The sequence below is a fragment of the Coregonus lavaretus genome (assembly GCF_964263955.1).
Source record: "Coregonus lavaretus genome assembly, contig: HAP1_SCAFFOLD_7524, whole genome shotgun sequence".
Taxonomy (NCBI): Eukaryota; Metazoa; Chordata; class Actinopteri; order Salmoniformes; family Salmonidae; genus Coregonus; species Coregonus lavaretus.
The window spans coordinates 1-26,201 of record NW_028160105.1 but is presented as its reverse complement, the minus strand read 5'-3'; the positions used below and the strand labels follow the sequence as shown (position 1 = coordinate 26,201).

General features: G+C 46.9%; 1 pseudogene across 1 annotated transcript; it reads right to left on the bottom strand.

Moving 5' to 3' along the window:
• Positions 1 to 4,276: 4,276 nt before the first annotated feature.
• LOC311122145 lies at positions 4,277 to 26,194 on the bottom strand (annotated as a pseudogene). Its single transcript has 4 exons — positions 25,716 to 26,194; positions 24,329 to 24,567; positions 11,746 to 12,320; positions 4,277 to 5,034 (listed from the first exon to the last, which is right to left on the bottom strand). The product of its transcript is annotated as an uncharacterized misc_RNA (transcript).
• Positions 26,195 to 26,201: the final 7 nt, after the last annotated feature.

Here is a 26,201-nt window from a genome sequence, read left to right as displayed (position 1 = left end):
CACTACCACCCCTCGATAACACTGACATATTTAGAGAGCACTACCACCTCGATAACACTGACATATTTAGAGAGCACTACCACCTCGATAACACTGACATATTTAGAGAGCACTACCACCTCGATAACACTGACATATTTAGCTGCGTGAAGAGCACTACCACCTCGATAACACTGGCATATTTAGAGAGCACTACCACCTCGATAACACTGGCATATTTAGAGAGCACTACCACCTCGATAACACTGGCATATTTAGAGAGCACTACCACCTCGATAACACTGACATATTTAGAGAGCACTACCACCTCGATAACACTGACATATTTAGAGAGCACTACCACCTCGATAACACTGACATATTTAGAGAGCACTACCACCTCGATAACACTGACATATTTAGAGAGCACTACCACCTCGATAACACTGACATATTTAGAGAGCACTACCACCTCGATAACACTGACATATTTAGAGAGCACTACCACCTCGATAACACTGACATATTTAGAGAGCACTACCACCTCGATAACACTGACATATTTAGAGAGCACTACCACCTCGATAACACTGACATATTTAGAGAGCACTACCACCTCGATAACACTGACATATTTAGAGAGCACTACCACCTCGATAACACTGACATATTTAGAGAGCACTACCACCTCGATAACACTGACATATTTAGAGAGCACTACCACCTCGATAACACTGGCATATTTAGAGAGCACTACCACCTCGATAACACTGGCATATTTAGAGAGCACTACCACCTCGATAACACTGGCATATTTAGAGAGCACTACCACCTCGATAACACTGACATATTTAGAGAGCACTACCACCTCGATAACACTGACATATTTAGAGAGCACTACCACCTCGATAACACTGACATATTTAGAGAGCACTACCACCTCGATAACACTGACATATTTAGAGAGCACTACCACCTCGATAACACTGACATATTTAGAGAGCACTACCACCTCGATAACACTGACATATTTAGAGAGCACTACCACCTCGATAACACTGACATATTTAGAGAGCACTACCACCTCGATAACACTGACATATTTAGAGAGCACTACCACCTCGATAACACTGACATATTTAGAGAGCACTACCACCTCGATAACACTGACATATTTAGAGAGCACTACCACCTCGATAACACTGACATATTTAGAGAGCACTACCACCTCGATAACACTGACATATTTAGAGAGCACTACCACCTCGATAACACTGCATATTTAGAGAGCACTACCACCTCGATAACACTGGCATATTTAGAGAGCACTACCACCTCGATAACACTGGCATATTTAGAGAGCACTACCACCTCGATAACACTGGCATATTTAGAGAGCACTACCACCTCGATAACACTGACATATTTAGAGAGCACTACCACCTCGATAACACTGACATATTTAGAGAGCACTACCACCTCGATAACACTGACATATTTAGAGAGCACTACCACCTCGATAACACTGGACATATTTAGAGAGCACTACCACCTCGATAACACTGGCATATTTAGAGAGCACTACCACCTCGATAACACTGACATATTTAGAGAGCACTACCACCTCGATAACACTGACATATTTAGAGAGCACTACCACCTCGATAACACTGACATATTTAGAGAGCACTACCACCTCGATAACACTGACATATTTAGAGAGCACTACCACCTCGATAACACTGACATATTTAGAGAGCACTACCACCTCGATAACACTGACATATTTAGAGAGCACTACCACCTCGATAACACTGACATATTTAGAGAGCACTACCACCTCATCGATAACACTGACATATTTAGAGAGCACTACCACCTCGATAACACTGACATATTTAGAGAGCACTACCACCTCGATAACACTGACATATTTAGAGAGCACTACCACCTCGATAACACTGACATATTTAGAGAGCACTACCACCTCGATAACACTGGCATATTTAGAGAGCACTACCACCTCGATAACACTGGCATATTTAGAGAGCACTACCACCTCGATAACACTGACATATTTAGAGAGCACTACCACCTCGATAACACTGACATATTTAGAGAGCACTACCACCTCGATAACACTGGCATATTTAGAGAGCACTACCACCTCGATAACACTGGCATATTTAGAGAGCACTACCACCTCGATAACACTGACATATTTAGAGAGCACTACCACCTCGATAACACTGACATATTTAGAGAGCACTACCACCTCGATAACACTGACATATTTAGAGAGCACTACCACCTCGATAACACTGGCATAATTACAGAGCACTACCACCTCGATAACACTGGTGCCTTAAGACTGTTACACTGCAGCGGAAGAGGAGAGTCCTTCTCTTTAACACGATCACTCACTCTCATAAAATCACTCACTCTCACTGACACTCACTGGTGCTTTAGACTGTTACACTGCAGCGGAAGAGGAGTGTCCTTCTCTTTAACCCGATCACTCACTCTCATAAAATCACTCACTCTCACTGACACTCACTGGTGCCTTAAGACTGTTACACTGCAGCGGAAGAGGAGTGTCCTTCTCTTTAACCCGATCACTCACTCTCATAAAATCACTCACTCTCACTGACACTCACTGGTGCCTTAAGACTGTTACACTGCAGCGGAAGAGGAGTGTCCTTCTCTTTAACCCGATCACTCACTCTCATAAAATCACTCACTCTCACATTCACTCTCATATTCACTCACTCACACTGGCACTCACTGGTCCACTCATTCTTTCCTTAACACACACACAACTTTTCTCTCACGTACGTTCTCCCCGCTGAGAAGGAAAACTCCACATAACTCGTTTCAATGTATGGAATCACTTTGGACATTTTACATTTTAGGTCAACTTCCCCTTTCATTTGTATTAGGTGTTGTGTGTGTTGTGTGTGTGTGTCCTCACTGGTTGTGTGTGTGTGTGTGTGTGTGTGTGTGTCCTTACTGGTTGTGTGTGTGTGTGTGTGTGTCCTCACTGGTTGTATGTGTGTGTGTGTGTGTCCTCACTGGTTGTGTGTGTGTGTGTGTGTGTCCTCACTGGTTGTGTGTGTGTGTGTGTGTGTGTGTGTGTGTGTGTGTGTGTGTGTCCTTACTGGTTGTGTGTGTGTGTGTGTGTGTCCTCACTGGTTGTGTGTGTGTGTGTGTGTGTCCTCACTGGTTGTGTGTGTGTGTGTGTGTGTGTGTGTGTGTGTGTGTGTGTGTGTGTGTCCTTACTGGTTGTGTGTGTGTGTGTGTGTGTCCTCACTGGTTGTGTGTGTGTGTGTGTGTGTGTGTGTGTGTGTGTGTGTGTGTGTGTGTGTCCTCACTGGTTGTGTGTGTGTGTGTGTGTGTCCTCACTGGTTGTGTGTGTGTGTGTGTGTGTGTGTGTGTGTCCTCACTGGTTGTGTGTGTGTGTGTGTGTGTGTGTGTGTGTGTGTGTGTGTGTGTGTGTCCTCACTGGTTGTGAGTGTGTGTGTGTGTGTGTGTGTGTGTCCTCACTGGTTGTGTGTGTGTGTGTGTCCTCACTGGTTGTGTGTGTGTGTGTGTGTGTGTCCTTACTGGTTGTGTGTGTGTGTGTCCTCACTGGTTGTGTGTGTGTGTGTGTGTGTGTCCTCACTGGTTGTGTGTGTGTGTGTGTGTGTGTGTGTGTGTCCTCACTGGTTGTGTGTGTGTGTGTGTGTGTGTGTCCTCACTGGTTGTGAGTGTGTGTGTGTGTGTGTGTGTGTGTGTGTGTGTGTGTGTGTGTGTGTGTGTGTCCTCACTGGTTGTGTGTGTGTGTGTGTGTGTGTGTGTGTGTGTGTGTGTGTGTGTGTGTGTCCTCACTGGTTGTGTGTGTGTGTGTGTGTGTGTGTGTGTGTGTGTCCTCACTGGTTGTGAGTGTGTGTGTGTGTGTGTGTGTGTGTGTGTGTGTGTGTGTCCTCACTGGTTGTGTGTGTGTGTGTGTGTGTGTGTGTGTGTGTGTGTGTCCTCACTGGTTGTGTGTGTGTGTGTGTGTGTGTGTGTGTGTGTGTGTCCTTACTGGTTGTGTGTGTGTGTGTGTGTGTGTGTGTGTGTGTGTGTGTGTGTGTGTGTGTGTGTGTGTGTGTGTGTGTGACCTTACTGGTTGTGTGTGTGTGTGTGTGTGTGTGTGTGTGTCCTTACTGGTTGTGTGTGTGTGTGTGTGTGTCCTTACTGGTTGTGTGTGTGTGTGTGTGTGTGTGTGTGTGTGTGTGTGTGTGTGTGTGTGTGTGTGTGTGTGTGTGTGTGTGTGTCCTTACTGGTTGTGTGTGTCATCCTGGTTAATCTTCTGCTCCACAGCTTCCAGAGCTGCTGCCAGGGAGGCGCTGGTCTCCACCAACCTCTGGTGCTGCACCTCCTTTATCACCCCCTCTACTTGGGCTGGAGCCTCCTCCATCACCTCCTCCTCTCTCCTTCTCTCAACTCTCCTCTCCTCCATCACCTCCTCCTCTCTCCTTCTCTCAACTCTCCTCTCCTCCTCCACCTCCTCCTCTCTCCTTCTCTCAACTCTCCTCTCCTCCTCCATCACCTCCTCCTCTCTCCTTCTCTCAACTCTCCTCTCCTCCATCACCTCCTCCTCCTCTCTCCTTCTCTCAACTCTCCTCTCCTCCTCCATCACCTCCTCCTCTCTCCTTCTCTCAACTCTCCTCTCCTCCTCCACCTTCTCAACTTCTCTCCGGTCCTCTTTTAGTCTTTCCCCCTCCCTCTCCCTCTCCTCCCACTCCCTCCCCCCCAGCAGGTCGACAGAGAGGCCAGCGATGGCGGAGCGGGGAGGCTTGACGGGGTGGGGGGTGGACCCGGGGGTGGAGGGGGTCTGGGGCGTGGAGGGGCTGGAGGAGGGGGAGGTGTGGGGGGGGACAGGGGACAGGGAGGAGGGGGAGGGGAGTGTGTCTGGGACAGGGAGAGGTCTAGGGTGAGGGGTGGGGGAGGAGAGGGAGGGCTTGGCGGGTTTAGGAGCGGTGGGAGGGGGGCTGGGTTTGAGGCAGACTGGGGGAGGCACCCGCCTCGGATCTGCTGGGGGAAAAAAACAGAGAAAAACATGTTTTAGAGGTCAGGTCCAGGTAAGGGGACTTGTCTGCTCGGGCTGGGGTTAGGTTTAGAGGTCAGGGGTCAGGGGTAAAACTTACCAGGACTGTCAGCTTCAGGTCCAGGCAGGGGGACGCGTCTGGTCGGGGTGGGGTTAGGTTTAGAGGTCAGGGGTCAGGGGTTAAACTCACCAGGACTGTCAGCTTCAGGTCCAGGCAGGGGGACGCGTCTGGTCGGGGTGGGGTTAGGTTTAGAGGTCAGGGGTTAGGGGTTAAACTTACCAGGACTGTCAGCTTCAGGTCCAGGCAGGGGGACTTGTCTGCTCGGGCTGGGGTTAGGTTTAGAGGTCAGGGGTCAGGGGTAAAACTTACCAGGACTGTCAGCTTCAGGTCCAGGCAGGGGGACGCGTCTGGTCGGGGTGGGGTTAGGTTTAGAGGTCAGGGGTCAGGGGTTAAACTCACCAGGACTGTCAGCTTCAGGTCCAGGCAGGGGGACGCGTCTGGTCGGGGTGGGGTTAGGTTTAGAGGTCAGGGGTCAGGGGTTAAACTCACCAGGACTGTCAGCTTCAGGTCCAGGCAGGGGGACGCGTCTGGTCGGGGTGGGGTTAGGTTTAGAGGTCAGGGGTCAGGGGTTAAACTCACCAGGACTGTCAGCTTCAGGTCCAGGCAGGGGGACGCGTCTGGTCGGGGTGGGGTGAGGTTTAGAGGTCAGGGGTCAGGGGTTAAACTCACCAGGACTGTCAGCTTCAGGTCCAGGCAGGGGGACGTGTCTGGTCGGGGTGGGGTTAGGTTTAGAGGTCAGGGGTCAGGGGTTAAACTCACCAGGACTGTCAGCTTCAGGTCCAGGCAGGGGGACGCGTCTGGTCGGGGTGGGGTGAGGTTTAGAGGTCAGGGGTCAGGGGTTAAACTCACCAGGACTGTCAGCTTCAGGTCCAGGCAGGGGGACGTGTCTGGTCGGGGTGGGGTTAGGTTTAGAGGTCAGGGGTCAGGGGTTAAACTCACCAGGACTGTCAGCTTCAGGTCCAGGCAGGGGGATGCGTCTGGTCGGGGTGGGGTGAGGTTTAGAGGTCAGGGGTCAGGGGTTAAACTCACCAGGACTGTCAGCTTCAGGTCCAGGCAGGGGGACGCGTCTGGTCGGGGTGAGGTTTAGAGGTCAGGGGTCAGGGGTTAAACTCACCAGGACTGTCAGTTTCAGGTCCAGGCAGGGGGACGCGTCTGGTCGGGGTGGGGTTAGGTTTAGAGGTCAGGGGTCAGGGGTTAAACTCACCAGGACTGTCAGCTTCAGGTCCAGGCAGGGGGACGCGTCTGGTCGGGGTGGGGTTAGGTTTAGAGGTCAGGGGTTAGGGGTTAAACTTACCAGGACTGTCAGCTTCAGGTCCAGGCAGGGGGACGCGTCTGGTCGGGGTGAGGTTTAGAGGTCAGGGGTCAGGGGTTAAACTCACCAGGACTGTCAGCTTCAGGTCCAGGCAGGGGGACGCGTCTGGTCTGGTCGGGGTGGGGTTTAGAGGTCAGGGGTCAGGGGTTAAACTCACCAGGACTGTCAGCTTCAGGTCCAGTTAGGGGGACGCGTCTGGTCGGGGTGAGGTTTAGAGGTCAGGGGTCAGGGGTTAAACTCACCAGGACTGTCAGCTTCAGGTCAAGGCAGGGGGACGCGTCTGGTCGGGGTGAGGTTTAGAGGTCAGGGGTCAGGGGTTAAACTCACCAGGACTGTCAGCTTCAGGTCCAGTTAGGGGGACGCGTCTGGTCGGGGTGGGGTGAGGTTTAGAGGTCAGGGGTCAGGGGTTAAACTCACCAGGACTGTCAGCTTCAGGTCCAGTTAGGGGGACGCGTCTGGTCGGGGTGGGGTGAGGTTTAGAGGTCAGGGGTCAGGGGTCAGGGGTTAAACTTACCAGGACTGTCAGCTTCAGGTCCAGGCAGGGGGACGCGTCTGGTCGGGGTGGGGTGAGGTTTAGAGGTCAGGGGTCAGGGGTTAAACTCACCAGGACTGTCAGCTTCAGGTCCAGGCAGGGGGACGCGTCTGGTCGGGGTGAGGTTTAGAGGTCAGGGGTCAGGGGTTAAACTCACCAGGACTGTCAGCTTCAGGTCCAGGCAGGGGGACGCGTCTGGTCGGGGTGGGGTGAGGTTTAGAGGTCAGGGGTCAGGGGTTAAACTCACCAGGACTGTCAGCTTCAGGTCCAGGCAGGGGGACGCGTCTGGTCGGGGTGGGGTTAGGTTTAGAGGTCAGGGGTCAGGGGTTAAACTCACCAGGACTGTCAGCTTCAGGTCCAGGCAGGGGGACGCGTCTGGTCGGGGTGGGGTGAGGTTTAGAGGTCAGGGGTCAGGGGTTAAACTCACCAGGACTGTCAGCTTCAGGTCCAGGCAGGGGGACGCGTCTGGTCGGGGTGAGGTTAGGTTTAGAGGTCAGGGGTTAAACTCACCAGGACTGTCAGCTTCAGGTCCAGGCAGGGGGACGCGTCTGGTCGGGGTGGGGTGAGGTTTAGAGGTCAGGGGTCAGAGGTTAAACTCACCAGGACTGTCAGCTTCAGGTCCAGGCAGGGGGACGCGTCTGGTCGGGGTTAGGTTTAGAGGTCAGGGGTCAGGGGTTAAACTCACCAGGACTGTCAGCTTCAGGTCCAGGCAGGGGGACTTGTCTGGTCAGGGTGGGGTGAGGTTTAGAGGTCAGGGGTCAGGGGTTAAACTCACCAGGACTGTCAGCTTCAGGTCCAGGCAGGGGGACGCGTCTGGTCGGGGTGGGGTGAGGTTTAGAGGTCAGGGGTTAAACTCACCAGGACTGTCAGCTTCAGGTCCAGGCAGGGGGACGCGTCTGGTCGGGGTGGGGTGAGGTTTAGAGGTCAGGGGTCAGGGGTTAAACTCACCAGGACTGTCAGCTTCAGGTCCAGGCAGGGGGACGCGTCTGGTCGGGGTGGGGTTAGGTTTAGAGGTCAGGGGTCAGGGGTTAAACTCACCAGGACTGTCAGCTTCAGGTCCAGGCAGGGGGACGCGTCTGGTCGGGGTGAGGTTAGGTTTAGAGGTCAGGGGTTAAACTCACCAGGACTGTCAGCTTCAGGTCCAGGCAGGGGGACGCGTCTGGTCGGGGTGGGGTTTAGAGGTCAGGGGTCAGGGGTTAAACTCACCAGGACTGTCAGTTTCAGGTCCAGGCAGGGGGACGCGTCTGGTCGGGGTGGGGTTTAGAGGTCAGGGGTTAAACTCACCAGGACTGTCAGCTTCAGGTCCAGGCAGGGGGACGCGTCTGGTCGGGGTGGGGTTTAGAGGTCAGGGGTCAGGGGTTAAACTCACCAGGACTGTCAGCTTCAGGTCCAGGCAGGGGGACGCGTCTGGTCGGGGTGGGGTTAGGTTTAGAGGTCAGGGGTCAGGGGTTAAACTCACCAGGACTGTCAGCTTCAGGTCCAGGCAGGGGGACGCGTCTGGTCGGGGTGAGGTTAGGTTTAGAGGTCAGGGGTCAGGGGTTAAACTCACCAGGACTGTCAGCTTCAGGTCCAGGCAGGGGGACGCGTCTGGTCTGGTCGGGGTGGGGTGAGGTTTAGAGGTCAGGGGTCAGGGGTTAAACTCACCAGGACTGTCAGCTTCAGGTCCAGGCAGGGGGACGCGTCTGGTCGGGGTGGGGTTAGGTTTAGAGGTCAGGGGTCAGGGGTTAAACTCACCAGGACTGTCAGCTTCAGGTCCAGGCAGGGGGACGCGTCTGGTCGGGGTGGGGTGAGGTTTAGAGGTCAGGGGTTAAACTCACCAGGACTGTCAGCTTCAGGTCCAGGCAGGTGGACGCGTCTGGTCGGGGTGAGGTTTAGAGGTCAGGGGTTAAACTCACCAGGACTGTCAGCTTCAGGTCCAGGCAGGGGGACGCGTCTGGTCGGGGTGGGGTTAGGTTTAGAGGTCAGGGGTCAGGGGTTAAACTCACCAGGACTGTCAGTTTCAGGTCCAGGCAGGGGGACGCGTCTGGTCGGGGTGAGGTTAGGTTTAGAGGTCAGGGGTCAGGGGTTAAACTCACCAGGACTGTCAGCTTCAGGTCCAGGCAGGGGGACGCGTCTGGTCGGGGTGGGGTGAGGTTTAGAGGTCAGGGGTCAGGGGTTAAACTCACCAGGACTGTCAGCTTCAGGTCCAGGCAGGGGGACGCGTCTGGTCGGGGTGAGGTTTAGAGGTCAGGGGTCAGGGGTTAAACTCACCAGGACTGTCAGCTTCAGGTCCAGGCAGGGGGACGCGTCTGGTCGGGGTGAGGTTTAGAGGTCAGGGGTCAGGGGTTAAACTCACCAGGACTGTCAGCTTCAGGTCCAGGCAGGGGGACGCGTCTGGTCGGGGTGGGGTTAGGTTTAGAGGTCAGGGGTCAGGGGTTAAACTCACCAGGACTGTCAGCTTCAGGTCCAGGCAGGGGGACGCGTCTGGTCGGGGTGGGGTGAGGTTTAGAGGTCAGGGGTCAGGGGTTAAACTCACCAGGACTGTCAGCTTCAGGTCCAGGCAGGGGGACGCGTCTGGTCGGGGTGAGGTTTAGAGGTCAGGGGTCAGGGGTTAAACTTACCAGGACTGTCAGCTTCAGGTCCAGGCAGGGGGACGCGTCTGGTCGGGGTGGGGTTAGGTTTAAAGGTCAGGGGTCAGGGGTTAAACTCACCAGGACTGTCAGCTTCAGGTCCAGGCAGGGGGACGCGTCTGGTCGGGGTGGGGTGAGGTTTAGAGGTCAGGGGTTAAACTCACCAGGACTGTCAGCTTCAGGTCCAGGCAGGGGGACGCGTCTGGTCGGGGTTAGGTTTAGAGGTCAGGGGTCAGGGGTTAAACTCACCAGGACTGTCAGCTTCAGGTCCAGGCAGGGGGACGCGTCTGGTCGGGGTGAGGTTAGGTTTAGAGGTCAGGGGTTAAACTCACCAGGACTGTCAGCTTCAGGTCCAGGCAGGGGGACGCGTCTGGTCGGGGTTAGGTTTAGAGGTCAGGGGTCAGGGGTTAAACTCACCAGGACTGTCAGCTTCAGGTCCAGGCAGGGGGACGCGTCTGGTCGGGGTGGGGTTAGGTTTAGAGGTCAGGGGTCAGGGGTTAAACTCACCAGGACTGTCAGCTTCAGGTCCAGGCAGGGGAATGCGTCTGGTCGGGGTGAGGTTTAGAGGTCAGGGGTCAGGGGTTAAACTCACCAGGACTGTCAGCTTCAGGTCCAGGCAGGGGGACGCGTCTGGTCGGGGTGGGGTTAGGTTTAGAGGTCAGGGGTCAGGGGTTAAACTCACCAGGACTGTCAGCTTCAGGTCCAGGCAGGGGGACGCGTCTGGTCGGGGTGGGGTTAGGTTTAGAGGTCAGGGGTCAGGGGTTAAACTCACCAGGACTGTCAGTTTCAGGTCCAGGCAGGGGGACGCGTCTGGTCGGGGTGGGGTTAGGTTTAGAGGTCAGGGGTCAGGGGTTAAACTCACCAGGACTGTCAGCCTCAGGTCCAGGCAGGGGGACGCGTCTGGTCTGGTCGGGGTGAGGTTTAGAGGTCAGGGGTCAGGGGTTAAACTCACCAGGACTGTCAGCTTCAGGTCCAGGCAGGGGGACGCGTCTGGTCGGGGTGGGGTGAGGTTTAGAGGTCAGGGGTCAGGGGTTAAACTCACCAGGACTGTCAGCTTCAGGTCCAGGCAGGGGGACTTGTCTGGTCGGGGTGGGGTGGGGTTTAGAGGTCAGGGTTCAGGGGTTAAACTCACCAGGACTGTCAGCTTCAGGTCCAGGCAGGGGGACGCGTCTGGTCGGGGTGGGGTTAGGTTTAGAGGTCAGGGGTTAAACTCACCAGGACTGTCAGCTTCAGGTCCAGGCAGGGGAACGCGTCTGGTCGGGGTGGGGTTAGGTTTAGAGGTCAGGGGTCAGGGGTTAAACTCACCAGGACTGTCAGCTTCAGGTCCAGGCAGGGGGACGCGTCTGGTCGGGGTGGGGTTAGGTTTAGAGGTCAGGGGTTAAACTCACCAGGACTGTCAGCTTCAGGTCCAGGCAGGGGAACGCGTCTGGTCGGGGTGGGGTTAGGTTTAGAGGTCAGGGGTCAGGGGTTAAACTCACCAGGACTGTCAGCTTCAGGTCCAGGCAGGGGAACGCGTCTGGTCGGGGTGGGGTTAGGTTTAGAGGTCAGGGGTCAGGGGTTAAACTCACCAGGACTGTCAGCTTCAGGTCCAGGCAGGGGGACGCGTCTGGTCGGGGTGGGGTGAGGTTTAGAGGTCAGGGGTCAGGGGTTAAACTCACCAGGACTGTCAGCTTCAGGTCCAGGCAGGGGGACGCGTCTGGTTGGGGTGGGGTTAGGTTTAGAGGTCAGGGGTTAAACTCACCAGGACTGTCAGCTTCAGGTCCAGGCAGGGGAACGCGTCTGGTCGGGGTGGGGTTAGGTTTAGAGGTCAGGGGTCAGGGGTTAAACTCACCAGGACTGTCAGCTTCAGGTCCAGGCAGGGGGACGCGTCTGGTCGGGGTGGGGTTAGGTTTAGAGGTCAGGGGTTAAACTCACCAGGACTGTCAGCTTCAGGTCCAGGCAGGGGAACGCGTCTGGTCGGGGTGGGGTTAGGTTTAGAGGTCAGGGGTCAGGGGTTAAACTCACCAGGACTGTCAGCTTCAGGTCCAGGCAGGGGAATGCGTCTGGTCGGGGTGGGGTTAGGTTTAGAGGTCAGGGGTCAGGGGTTAAACTCACCAGGACTGTCAGCTTCAGGTCCAGGCAGGGGGACGCGTCTGGTCGGGGTGGGGTGAGGTTTAGAGGTCAGGGGTCAGGGGTTAAACTCACCAGGACTGTCAGCTTCAGGTCCAGGCAGGGGGACGCGTCTGGTCGGGGTGGGGGGGTCCTGCTGCTGTCTCCTCATAGCCGCTATCGAGGGTTTGGGCGACACCGGTGGCTTCAGCGGCTTCCTGACTTCTGGCCTATCACAGCTCTCCCTGCGAGAGGCCGCCTCAGCCTCCGACAAAGGCCGCCTCCGCAGGACGACGCGCTGTGATTGGTCGACCCCTCCGTTCAGCTGCTGGGGGGCCAACAGGCTGCGATGGGATTGGTCAATGCCTGGCGCGCTGCTCTCTGGTTGGTCAATGCTCTTCCTGCTGCTGTCTGGTTGGCCACTGCCAGGTGTGCCGCTCGCTGGTTGGTCGATGCTGGTTATGCTAATCTCTGGTTGGCTGCTGCCAGGTGTGCCGCTCGCTGGTTGGTCGATGCTGGTTATGCTAATCTCTGGTTGGCTGCTGCTGGTTGTGCTGTCGTCTGATTGGTCGTGGCTGTGCTCGCGGCTGCGTGGGCGTCGCCGAATGGTGTCTGTCTCCGTCAGATGGAACTTCTCTCCGTCAGAATAGTGGAGGGGGGGGGGCTTCCTCCTGGGCACCAATCAGATTAACTATTAGACATGTCAATCAACTATCATCTGTATAACTGTTCAAGTGATATATTTAATTGTAACTGTTACAGACTGATATAGTTAGACTGATAAAGTTACAATCACAGAGTTAGACTGATATAGTTAGACTGATAGAGTTAGACTGATAGAGTTAGACTGATAGAGTTAGACTGATAAAGTTACAATCACAGAGTTAGACTGATAGAGTTAGACTGATAGAGTTAGACTGATAGAGTTAGACTGATAGTGTTAGACTGATAGAGTTAGACTGATAGAGTTAGACTGATAGTTAGACTGCTAGAGTTAGACTGATAGAGTTAGACTGATAGAGTTAGACTGATAGAGTTAGACTGATAGAGTTAGACTGATATAGTTAGACTGATAGTTAGACTGATATAGTTAGATTGATAGAGTTAGACTGATATAGTTAGACTGATAGAGTTAGACTGATAGAGTTAGACTGATAGAGTTAGACTGATAGAGTTAGACTGATAGTTAGACTGATAGAGTTAGACTGATAGAGTTAGACTGATATAGTTAGACTGATATAGTTAGACTGATAGAGTTAGACTGATAGAGTTAGACTGATAGAGTTAGACTGATAGAGTTAGACTGATATAGTTAGACTGATATAGTTAGACTGATAGAGTTAGACTGATAGAGTTAGACTGATAGAGTTAGACTGATAGAGTTAGACTGATAGAGTTAGACTGATATAGTTAGACTGATATAGTTAGACTGATAGAGTTAGACTGATAGAGTTAGACTGATATACAGTGGGGAAAAAAAGTATTTAGTCAGCCACCAATTGTGTAAGTTCTCCCACTTAAAAAGATGAAAGAGGCCTGTAATTTTCATCATAGGTACACGTCAACTATGACAGACAAAATGAGACCAAAAAATCCAGAAAATCACATTGTAGGATTTTTAATGAATTTATTTGCAAATTATGGTGGAAAATAAGTATTTGGTCAATAACAAAAGTTTCTCAATACTTTGTTATATACCCTTTGTTGGCAATGACACAGGTCAAACGTTTTCTGTAAGTCTTCACAAGGTTTTCACACACTGTTGCTGGTATTTTGGCCCATTCCTCCATGCAGATCTCCTCTAGAGCAGTGATGTTTTGGGGCTGTCGCTGGGCAACACAGACTTTCAACTCCCTCCAAAGATTTTCTATGGGGTTGAGATCTGGAGACTGGCTAGGCCACTCCAGGACCTTGAAATGCTTCTTACGAAGCCACTCCTTCGTTGCCCGGGCGGTGTGTTTGGGATCATTGTCATGCTGAAAGACCCAGCCACGTTTCATCTTCAATGCCCTTGCTAATGGAAGGAGGTTTTCACTCAAAATCTCACGATACATGGCCCCATTCATTCTTTCCTTTACACGGATCAGTTGTCCTGGTCCCTTTGCAGAAAAACAGCCCCAAAGCATGATGTTTCCACCCCCATGCTTCACAGTAGGTATGGTGTTCTTTGGATGCAACTCAGCATTCTTTGTCCTCCAAACACGACGAGTTGAGTTTTTACCAAAAAGTTCTATTTTGGTTTCATGTGACCATATGACATTCTCCCAATCCTCTTCTGGATCATCCAAATGCACTCTATCAAACTTCAGACGGGCCTGAACATGTACTGGCTTAAGCAGGGGGACACGTCTGGCACTGCAGGATTTGAGTCCCTGGCGGCGTAGTGTGTTACTGATGGTAGGCTTTGTTACTTTGGTCCCAGCTCTCTGCAGGTCATTCACTAGGTCCCCCCGTGTGGTTCTGGGATTTTTGCTCACCGTTCTTGTGATCATTTTGACCCCCCGGGGTGAGATCTTGCGTGGAGCCCCAGATCGAGGGAGATTATCGGTGGTCTTGTATGTCTTCCATTTCCTAATAATTGCTCCCACAGTTGATTTCTTCAAACCAAGCTGCCTACCTATTGCATATTCAGTCTTCCCAGCCTGGTGCAGGTCTACAATTTTGTTTCTGGTGTCCTTTGACAGCTCTTTGGTCTTGGCCATAGTGGAGTTTGGAGTGTGACTGTTTGAGGTTGTGGACAGGTGTCTTTTATACTGATAACAAGTTCAAACAGGTGCCATTAATACAGGTAACGAGTGGAGGACAGAGGAGCCTCTTAAAGAAGAAGTTACAGGTCTGTGAGAGCCAGAAATCTTGCTTGTTTGTAGGTGACCAAATACTTAATTTCCACCATAATTTGCAAATAAATTCATTAAAAATCCTACTATGTGATTTTCTGGATTTTTTTCCCTCAATTTGTCTGTCATAGTAGACGTGTACCTATGATGAAAATTACAGGCCTCTCTCATCTTTTTAAGTGGGAGAACTTGCACTATTGGTGGCTGACTAAATACTTTTTTTCCCCACTGTAGTTAGACTGATAGAGTTAGACTGATAGAGTTAGACTGATAGAGTTAGACTGATAGAGTTAGACTGATAGAGTTAGACTGATAGTTAGACTGATAGAGTTAGACTGATAGAGTTAGACTGATAAAGTTACAATCACAGAGTTAGACTGATAGAGTTAGACTGATAGAGTTAGACTGATAGAGTTAGACTGATAGTGTTAGACTGATAGAGTTAGACTGATAGAGTTAGACTGATAGAGTTAGACTGATAGTTAAACTGATAGAGTTAGACTGATAGAGTTAGACTGATATAGTTAGACTGATAGAGTTAGACTGATAGAGTTAGAATGATAGTTAGACTGATAGAGTTAGACTGATAGAGTTAGACTGATAGAGTTAGACTGATAGAGTTAGACTGATAGAGTTAGACTGATAAAGTTACAATCACAGAGTTAGACTGATAGAGTTAGACTGATAGAGTTAGACTGATAGAGTTAGACTGATAGTGTTAGACTGATAGAGTTAGACTGATAGAGTTAGACTGATAGAGTTAGACTGATAGTTAGACTGATAGAGTTAGACTGATAGAGTTAGACTGATATAGTTAGACTGATAGAGTTAAACTGATAGAGTTAGAATGATAGTTAGACTGATAGAGTTAGACTGATAGAGTTAGACTGATAGAGTTAGACTGATAGAGTTAGACTGATAGTTAGACTGATAGAGTTAGACTGATAGAGTTAGACTGATATAGTTAGACTGATAGTGTTAGACTGATAGAGTTAGACTGATAGAGTTAGACTGATAGTTAGACTGATAGAGTTAGACTGATAGAGTTAGACTGATAGAGTTAGACTGATATAGTTAGACTGATAGAGTTAGACTGATAGAGATAGACTGATAGAGTTAGACTGATATAGTTAGACTGATAAAGTTAGACTGATAGAGTTAGACTGATAGAGTTAGACTGATAGAGTTAGACTGATAGTTAGACTGATAGAGTTAGACTGATAGAGTTAGACTGATATAGTTAGACTGATAGAGTTAGACTGATAAAGTTACAATCATAGAGTTAGACTGATAGAGTTAGACTGATAGAGTTAGACTGATAGAGTTAGACTGATAGTGTTAGACTGATAGAGTTAGACTGATAGAGTTAGACTGATAGAGTTAGACTGATAGTGTTAGACTGATAGTGTTAGACTGATAGAGTTAGACTGATAGAGTTAGACTGATAGTTAGACTGATAGAGTTAGACTGATAGAGTTAGACTGATAGAGTTAGACTGATAGAGTTAGACTGATAGAGTTAGACTGATAGTTAGACTGATAGAGTTAGACTGATAGAGTTAGACTGATATAGTTAGACTGATAGAGTTAGACTGATAGAGTTAGACTGATAGAGTTAGACTGATAGTTAGACTGATAGAGTTAGACTGATAGAGTTAGACTTATAGTGTTAGACTGATAGAGTTAGACTGATAGAGTTAGACTGATAGAGTTAGACTGATATAGTTAGACTGATAGAGTTAGACTGATAAAGTTACAATCACAGAGTTAGACTGATAGAGTTAGACTGATAGAGTTAGACTGATATAGTTAGACTGATAGAGTTAGACTGATAGAGTTAGACTGATAGAGTTAGACTGATAGAGTTAGACTGATAGTTAGACTGATAGTTAGACTGATAGAGTTAGACTGATAGAGTTAGACTGATAGTTAGACTGATAGAGTTAGACTGATAGAGTTAGACTGATATAGTTAGACTGATAGAGTTAGACTGATAGTGTTAGACTGATAGAGTTAGACTGATAGTTAGACTGATAGAGTTAGACTGATAGTTAGACTGATAGAGTTAGACTGATAGAGTTAGACTGATAGAGTTAGACTGATAGTTAGACTGATAGAGTTAGACTGATAGAGTTAGACTGATATAGTTAGACTGATAGAGTTAGACTGATAGTTAGACTGATAGAGTTAGACTGATAGAGTTAGACTGATAGAGTTAGACTGATAGAGTTAGACTGATAGTTAGACTGATAGAGTTAGACTGATAGAGTTAGACTGATAGTTAGACTGATAGAGTTAGACTGATAGAGTTAGACTGATAGAGTTAGACTGATAGAGTTAGACTGATATAGTTAGACTGATAGAGTTAGACTGATAAAGTTACAATCACAGAGTTAGACTGATAGAGTTAGACTGATAGAGTTAGACTGATATAGTTAGACTGATAGAGTTAGACTGATAGAGTTAGACTGATAGAGTTAGACTGATAGAGTTAGACTGATAGTTAGACTGATAGAGTTAGACTGATAGAGTTAGACTGATATAGTTAGACTGATAGAGTTAGACTGATAGTTAGACTGATAGTTAGACTGATAGAGTTAGACTGATAGAGTTAGACTGATAGTTAGACTGATAGAGTTAGACTGATAGAGTTAGACTGATATAGTTAGACTGATAGAGTTAGACTGATAGTGTTAGACTGATAGAGTTAGACTGATAGTTAGACTGATAGAGTTAGACTGATAGTTAGACTGATAGAGTTAGACTGATAGAGTTAGACTGATAGAGTTAGACTGATAGTTAGACTGATAGAGTTAGACTGATAGAGTTAGACTGATATAGTTAGACTGATAGAGTTAGACTGATAGTTAGACTGATAGAGTTAGACTGATAGAGTTAGACTGATAGAGTTAGACTGATAGTTAGACTGATAGAGTTAGACTGATAGAGTTAGACTGATAGAGTTAGACTGATAGAGTTACACTGATAGTGTTAGACAGATAGAGTTAGACTGATAGTTAGACTGATAGAGTTAGACTGATAGTTAGACTGATAGAGTTAGACTGATAGAGTTAGACTGATAGAGTTAGACTGATAGAGTTAGACTGATATAGTTAGACTGATAGAGTTAGACTGATAGAGTTAGACTGATAGAGTTAGACTGATAGAGTTAGACTAATAGAGTTAGACTGATAGAGTTAGACTGATAGAGTTAGACTGATAGAGTTAGACTGATAGTTAGACTGATAGAGTTAGACTGATAGAGTTAGACTGATAGAGTTAGACTGATAGAGTTAGACTGATATAGTTAGACTGATAGAGTTAGACTGATAAAGTTACAATCACAGAGTTAGACTGATAGAGTTAGACTGATAGAGTTAGACTGATAGAGTTAGACTGATAGAGTTAGACTGATAGAGTTAGACTGATAGAGTTAGACTGATAGAGTTAGACTGATAGAGTTAGACTGATAGAGTTAGACTGATAGAGTTAGACTGATAGCTAGACTGATAGAGTTAGACTGATAGAGTTAGACTGATAGAGTTAGACTGATAGAGTTAGACTGATAGTTAGACTGATAGAGTTAGACTGATAGAGTTAGACTGATAGAGTTAGACTAATAGAGTTAGACTGATAGAGTTAGACTGATAGAGTTAGACTGATAGAGTTAGACTGATAGTTAGACTGATAGAGTTAGACTGATAGAGTTAGACTGATAGAGTTAGACTGATAGCTAGACTGATAGAGTTAGACTGATAGAGTTAGACTGATAGAGTTAGACTGATAGAGTTAGACTGATAGTTAGACTGATAGAGTTAGACTGATAGAGTTAGACTGATAGAGTTAGACTGATAGAGTTAGACTGATTGATAGAGTTAGACTGATAGAGTTAGACTGATAGAGTTAGACTGATAGTTAGACTGATAGAGTTAGACTGATAGTGTTAGACTGATAGAGTTAGACTGATAGAGTTAGACTGATATAGTTAGACTGATAGAGTTAGACTGATATAGTTAGACTGATAGAGTTAGACTGATAGTTAGACTGATAGTTAGACCGATAAAGTTACAATCATAGAGTTAGACTGATAGAGTTAGACTGATAGAGTTAGACTGAAAGAGTTAGACTGATATAGTTAGACTGATAGAGTTAGACTGATAGTTAGACTGATAGTTAGACCGATAAAGTTACAATCATAGTGTTAGACTGATAGAGTTAGACTGATAGAGTTAGACTGATAGAGTTAGACTGATAGTTAGACTGATAGAGTTAGACTGATAGTTAGACTGATAGAGTTAGACTGATAGTTAGATTGATAGAGTTAGACTGATAGTTAGACTGCTAGAGTTAGACTGCTAGAGTTAGACTGATAGAGTTAGACTGATAGTTAGACTGATAGAGTTAGACTGATAGAGTTAGACTGATAAAGTTAGACTGATAGTTAGACTGATAGAGTTAGACTGATAGAGTTAGACTGATAGTTAGACTGATAGAGTTAGACTGATAGTTAGACTGATAGAGTTAGACTGATAGCTAGACTGATAGAGTTAGACTGATAGAGTTAGACTGATAGAGTTAGACTGATAGAGTTAGACTGATAGTTAGACTGATAGAGTTAGACTGATAGAGTTAGACTGATAGAGTTAGACTAATAGAGTTAGACTGATAGAGTTAGACTGATAGAGTTAGACTGATAGAGTTAGACTGATAGTTAGACTGATAGAGTTAGACTGATAGAGTTAGACTGATAGAGTTAGACTGATAGCTAGACTGATAGAGTTAGACTGATAGAGTTAGACTGATAGAGTTAGACTGATAGAGTTAGACTGATAGTTAGACTGATAGAGTTAGACTGATAGAGTTAGACTGATAGAGTTAGACTGATAGAGTTAGACTGATTGATAGAGTTAGACTGATAGAGTTAGACTGATAGAGTTAGACTGATAGTTAGACTGATAGAGTTAGACTGATAGTGTTAGACTGATAGAGTTAGACTGATAGAGTTAGACTGATATAGTTAGACTGATAGAGTTAGACTGATATAGTTAGACTGATAGAGTTAGACTGATAGTTAGACTGATAGTTAGACCGATAAAGTTACAATCATAGAGTTAGACTGATAGAGTTAGACTGATAGAGTTAGACTGAAAGAGTTAGACTGATATAGTTAGACTGATAGAGTTAGACTGATAGTTAGACTGATAGTTAGACCGATAAAGTTACAATCATAGTGTTAGACTGATAGAGTTAGACTGATAGAGTTAGACTGATAGAGTTAGACTGATAGAGTTAGACTGATAGTTAGACTGATAGAGTTAGACTGATAGTTAGACTGATAGAGTTAGACTGATAGTTAGATTGATAGAGTTAGACTGATAGTTAGACTGCTAGAGTTAGACTGCTAGAGTTAGACTGATAGAGTTAGACTGATAGTTAGACTGATAGAGTTAGACTGATAGAGTTAGACTGATAAAGTTAGACTGATAGTTAGACTGATAGAGTTAGACTGATAGAGTTAGACTGATAGTTAGACTGATAGAGTTAGACTGATAGTTAGACTGATAGAGTTAGACTGATAGTTAGATTGATAGAGTTAGACTGATAGTTAGACTGCTAGAGTTAGACTGCTAGAGTTAGACTGATAGAGTTAGACTGATAGTTAGACTGATAGAGTTAGACTGATAGAGTTAGACTGATAAAGTTAGACTGATAGTTAGACTGATAGAGTTAGACTGATAGAGTTAGACTGATAGAGTTAGACTGATAGAGTTAGACTGATAGAGTTAGACTGATAGTTAGACTGATAGAGTTAGACTGATAGAGTTAGACTGATAGAGTTAGACTGATAGTTAGACTGATAGAGTTAGACTGATAGAGTTAGACTGATAGTTAGACTGATAGATTTAGACTGATAGAGTTAGACTGATAGAGTTAGACTGATAGAGTTAGACTGATAGTTAGACTGATAGAGTTAGACTGATATAGTTAGACTGATATAGTTAGACTGATAGAGTTAGACTGATAGAGTTAGACTGATAGAGTTAGACTGATAGAGTTAGACTGATATAGTTAGACTGATAGAGTTAGACTGATAGAGTTAGACTGATAGAGTTAGACTGATAGAGTTAGACTGATAGAGTTAGACTGATAAAGTTAGACTGATATAGTTAGACTGATAGAGTTAGACTGATAGAGTTAGACTGATGTAGCTAGACAGATAAAGTTAGACTGATAGAGTTAGACTGATATAGTTAGACTGATAGAGTTAGACTGATATAGTTAGACTGATAGAGTTAGACTGATAGTTAGACTGCTAGAGTTAGACTGCTAGAGTTAGACTGATAGAGTTAGACTGATAGTTAGACTGATAGAGTTAGACTGATAGAGTTAGACTGATAGAGTTAGACTGATAAAGTTAGACTGATAGTTAGACTGATAGAGTTAGACTGATAGAGTTAGACTGATAGAGTTAGACTGATAGAGTTAGACTGATAGAGTTAGACTGATAGTTAGACTGATAGAGTTAGACTGATAGAGTTAGACTGATAGAGTTAGACTGATAGAGTTAGACTGATAGTTAGACTGATAGAGTTAGACTGATAGAGTTAGACTGATAGAGTTAGACTGATAGTTAGACTGATAGAGTTAGACTGATAGAGTTAGACTGATATAGTTAGACTGATAGAGTTAGACTGATAAAGTTACAATCACAGAGTTAGACTGATAGAGTTAGACTGATATAGTTAGACTGATAGAGTTAGACTGATATAGTTAGACTGATAGTTAGACTGATAGAATTAGACTGATAGAGTTAGACTGATAGTTAGACTGATAGAGTTAGACTGATAGTGTTAGACTGATAGAGTTAGACTGATAGAGTTAGACTGATAGAGTTAGACAGCTAGTTAGACTGATAGAGTTAGACTGATAAAGTTAGACTGATAGAGTTAGACTGATAGAGTTAGACTGATAGAGTTAGACTGATAGAGTTAGACTGATAGAGTTAGACTGATAGAGTTAGACTGTGTTAGACTGATAGAGTTAGACTGATAGAGTTAGACTGATAGAGTTAGACTGATAGTGTTAGACTGATAGAGTTAGACTGATAGAGTTAGACAGCTAGTTAGACTGATAGTGTAAGACTGATAGTGTTAGACTGATAGAGTTAGACTGATAGAGTTAGACTGATAGTGTTAGACTGATAGAGTTAGACTGATAGAGTTAGACAGCTAGTTAGACTGATAGTGTAAGACTGATAGAGTTAGACTGATAGAGTTAGACTGATAGAGTTAGACAGCTAGTTAGACTGATAGAGTTAGACTGATAGAGTTAGACTGATAGTGTTAGACTGATAGAGTTAGACTGATAGAGTTAGACAGCTAGTTAGACTGATAGAGTTAGACTGTGTTAGACTGATAGAGTTAGACTGATAGAGTTAGACTGATAGAGTTAGACTGATAGTGTTAGACTGATAGAGTTAGACTGATAGAGTTAGACAGCTAGTTAGACTGATAGTGTAAGACTGATAGTGTTAGACTGATATAGTTAGACTGATAGAGTTAGACTGATAGAGTTAGACTGATAGAGTTAGACTGATAGAGTTAGACTGATAGTTAGACTGATAGTGTTAGACTGATAGAGTTAGACTGATATAGTTAGACTGATAGAGTTAGACTGATAGAGTTAGACTGATAGAGTTAGACTGATAGAGTTAGACTGATAGTTAGACTGATAGTGTTAGACTGATAGAGTTAGACTGATAGAGTTAGACTGATAGAGTTAGACTGATAGTTAGACTGATAGTGTTAGACTGATAGAGTTAGACTGATAGAGTTAGACTGATAGAGTTAGACTGATAGAGTTAGACTGATAGTTAGACAGCTAGTTAGACTGATAGTGTAAGACTGATAGTGTTAGACTGATATAGTTAGACTGATAGAGTTAGACTGATAGAGTTAGACTGATAGAGTTAGACTGATAGAGTTAGACTGATAGAATTAGACTGATAGTTAGACTGATAGTGTTAGACTGATAGAGTTAGACTGATAGAGTTAGACTGATAGAGTTAGACTGATAGAGTTAGACTGATAGAGTTAGACTGATAGAGTTAGACTGATAGAGTTAGACTGATAGAGTTAGACTGATAGAGTTAGACTGATAGAGTTAGACTGATAGTGTTAGACTGATAGAGTTAGACTGATATAGTTAGACTGATAGAGTTAGACAGCTAGTTAGACTGATACTGTTAGACTGATAGAGTTAGACTGATAAAGTTAGACTGATAGAGTTAGACTGATAGTGTTAGACTGATAGTGTTAGACTGATAGAGTTAGACTGATAAAGTTAGACTGATAGAGTTAGACAGCTAGTTAGACTGATAGAGTTAGACTGATATAGTTAGACTGATAGTGTTAGACTGATAGAGTTAGACAGCTAGTTAGACTGATAGAGTTAGACTGATAGAGTTAGACTGATAGAGTTAGACTGATAGAGTTAGACAGCTAGTTAGACTGATAGAGTAAGACTGATAGAGTTAGACTGATAGAGTTAGACTGATAGAGTTAGACTGATAGAGTTAGACTGATAGAGTTAGACAGCTAGTTAGACTGATACTGTTAGACTGATAGAGTTAGACTGATAAAGTTAGACTGATAGAGTTAGACTGATAGTGTTAGACTGATAGTGTTAGACTGATAGAGTTAGACTGATAAAGTTAGACTGATAGAGTTAGACAGCTAGTTAGACTGATAGTTAGACTGATATAGTTAGACTGATAGAGTTAGACTGATAAAGTTAGACTGATAGAGTTAGACTGATAGAGTTAGACTGATATAGTTAGACTGATAGAGTTAGACTGATAGTTAGACTGATAGTTAGACCGATATAGTTAGACTGATAGAGTTAGACTGATAAAGTTAGACTGATAGAGTTAGACAGCTAGTTAGACTGATAGAGTTAGACTGATATAGTTAGACTGATAGAGTTAGACTGATAGAGTTAGACAGCTAGTTAGACTGATAGAGTTAGACTGATAGAGTTAGACTGATAGAGTTAGACTGATAGAGTTAGACTGATAGAGTTAGACTGATAGTTAGACTGATAGAGTTAGACTGATAGAGTTAGACTGATAGAGTTAGACAGCTAGTTAGACTGATAGAGTTAGACTGATAGAGTTAGACAGCTAGTTAGACTGATAGAGTTAGTCTGATAGAGTTAGACTGATAGAGTTAGACTGATAGAGTTAGACTGATAGAGTTAGACTGATAGAGTTAGACAGATAGAGTTAGACAGCTAGTTAGACTGATAGAGTTAGTCTGATAGAGTTAGTCTGATAGAGTTAGACTGATAGAGTTAGACTGATAGAGTTAGACAGCTAGTTAGACTGATAGAGTTAGACTGATAGAGTTAGACTGATAGAGTTAGACTGATAGAGTTAGACTGATAGAGTTAGACAGCTAGTTAGACTGATAGAGTTAGACTGATAGAGTTAGACAGCTAGTTAGACTGATAGAGTTAGTCTGATAGAGTTAGTCTGATAGAGTTAGACTGATAGAGTTAGACTGATAGAGTTAGACAGCTAGTTAGACTGATAGAGTTAGACTGATAGAGTTAGACTGATAGAGTTAGACTGATAAAGTTAGACTGATGTAGCTAGACTGATAGAGTTAGTCTGATAGAGTTAGACAGCTAGTTAGACTGATAGAGTTAGACTGATAGAGTTAGACTGATAGAGTTAGACTGATAGAGTTAGACTGATAGAGTTAGACTGATAGAGTTAGACTGATAGAGTTAGACTGATAGAGTTAGACAGCTAGTTAAACTGATAAAGTTAGTCTGATGAACCTTCGGTTGATGGTCGCTGTTCCATCCGTAATAAGCCCTTCTCCTGTCGGCGTGGCGACTGTGGAGCGTGGGCGTGGTTCTGGGCATAGCTCAGTGTGTTGCCGTGGGAACTGGATCTGGGCGGAATCTGTCTGGTCGGTGAGCGGACCGCTGATGGTCCGACGGCGATTCACGACGTCGTCATCATCAGACCCCAGACCACCTGACCCGGCCTGGCGCCGCAGCGCCGCTAGACTCACCTTGAGGATCATACACACATTACACATGAGTCGTTGGGTGGCTTTTCACCCTGTTGGGCCGGATTGGCGTAGGGGGTGGGTGGGGGGGGGTCCGTGGGTGGCTTTTCACCCTGTTGGGCCGGGATTGGCGTAGGGGGTGGGTGGGGGGGGGTCCGTGGGTGGCTTTTCACCCTGTTGGGCCGGGATTGGCGTAGGGGGTGGGGGGGACCGTGGGTGGCTTTTCACCCTGTTGGGCCGGGATTGGCATAGGGGTGGGGGGGGTCCGTGGGTGGCTTTTCACCCTGTTGGCCGGGATTGGCATAGGGGGTGGGGGGGGTCCGTGGGTGGCTTTTCACCCTGTTGGGCCGGGATTGGCGTAGGGGGTGGGTGTGGGGGGGTCCGTGGGTGGCTTTTCACCCTGTTGGGCCGGGATTGGCATAGGGGGTGGGTGTGGGGGGGTCCGTGGGTGGCTTTTCACCCTGTTGGGCCGGGATTGGCATAGGGGGTGGGTGTGGGGGGGTCCGTGGGTGGCTTTTCACCCTGTTGGGCCGGGATTGGCATAGGGGGTGGGGGGGGGGGGTCCGTGGGTGGCTTTTCACCCTTGTTGGGCCGGGATGGCATAGGGGGTGGGGGGGGTCCGTGGGTGGCTTTTCACCCTGTTGGCCGGGATTGGCGTAGGGGGGGGGGGTGGGGGGGGGGGTCCGTGGGTGGCTTTTCACCCTGTTGGGCCGGGATTGGCGTAGGGGGTGGGTGGGGGGGGTCCGTGGGTGGCTTTTCACCCTGTTTTGGGGATTCCTCATGTCTTACTCATTGGTGGTAGGAAGAAGTTTGATCCAAATCAGATGTTGGGTCCTATATTAATGAATATTATATGAACCCTATGAATTAAAATGGCCCAATTACGGGTGACAATCAATTTAGCTTCATTTCTCAGAGATCAAATGATATATCGGCAAAATAACGTTTCAGGAAAGCTTATTGTATCTGAACAACATGACACGGTGGGTGTTGGAATCCTCCTCCTTGTGGTTGTGGAGGTGGAATGACCCACGTTGTACTGGAAACACAAAGACATCTTAAACACACACACGTTACATGTTAAACATTATACGCACACACACAACACACACACACAAACACACATTATATTATATACCCCCCAGACAGACCTGTGGAGGGTTGAGGTAGCTGCCGCTTCCCCTCATGGTTCTGGGCAGGGTCTTGGCCCCTCCCCCTCCTGGTCCAACTCCTCCCATCGATGTCTCCAACATGGCGGCGATGCTCCGGACGCTCCCCCCGCCCCTTCTGACCTCACCAGCCCCCCCTCCCCCTCCTCCTCCTTCCTCCTCCTCTCTGCCAGCCCTCCACAGTCGCTGGCTCGCCTCTCCCTGAACCCTTCTACCCCCAGCAGGCCCCCCAGCCCCTCCCCTAGCCCGTCGCCCCCGGAGATGGAGGAACACGACCGTTTGGGCGGAGTCGGGGGCCGGCCTTTCCTCCTGGGCCGCAGCGTGACTGATGATTGGCTTCGGTTGACAGTCGCGTCGTTGGGGTCGGAGCTCCGAGTCGAGCTGCTGCGGCAGACCGTGGCGTATCTAGGGGCGAAGTCTGGAACCGAGAGGGCGTCGGCTTCGGACCCCGAGTAGCCAATCAGGCTC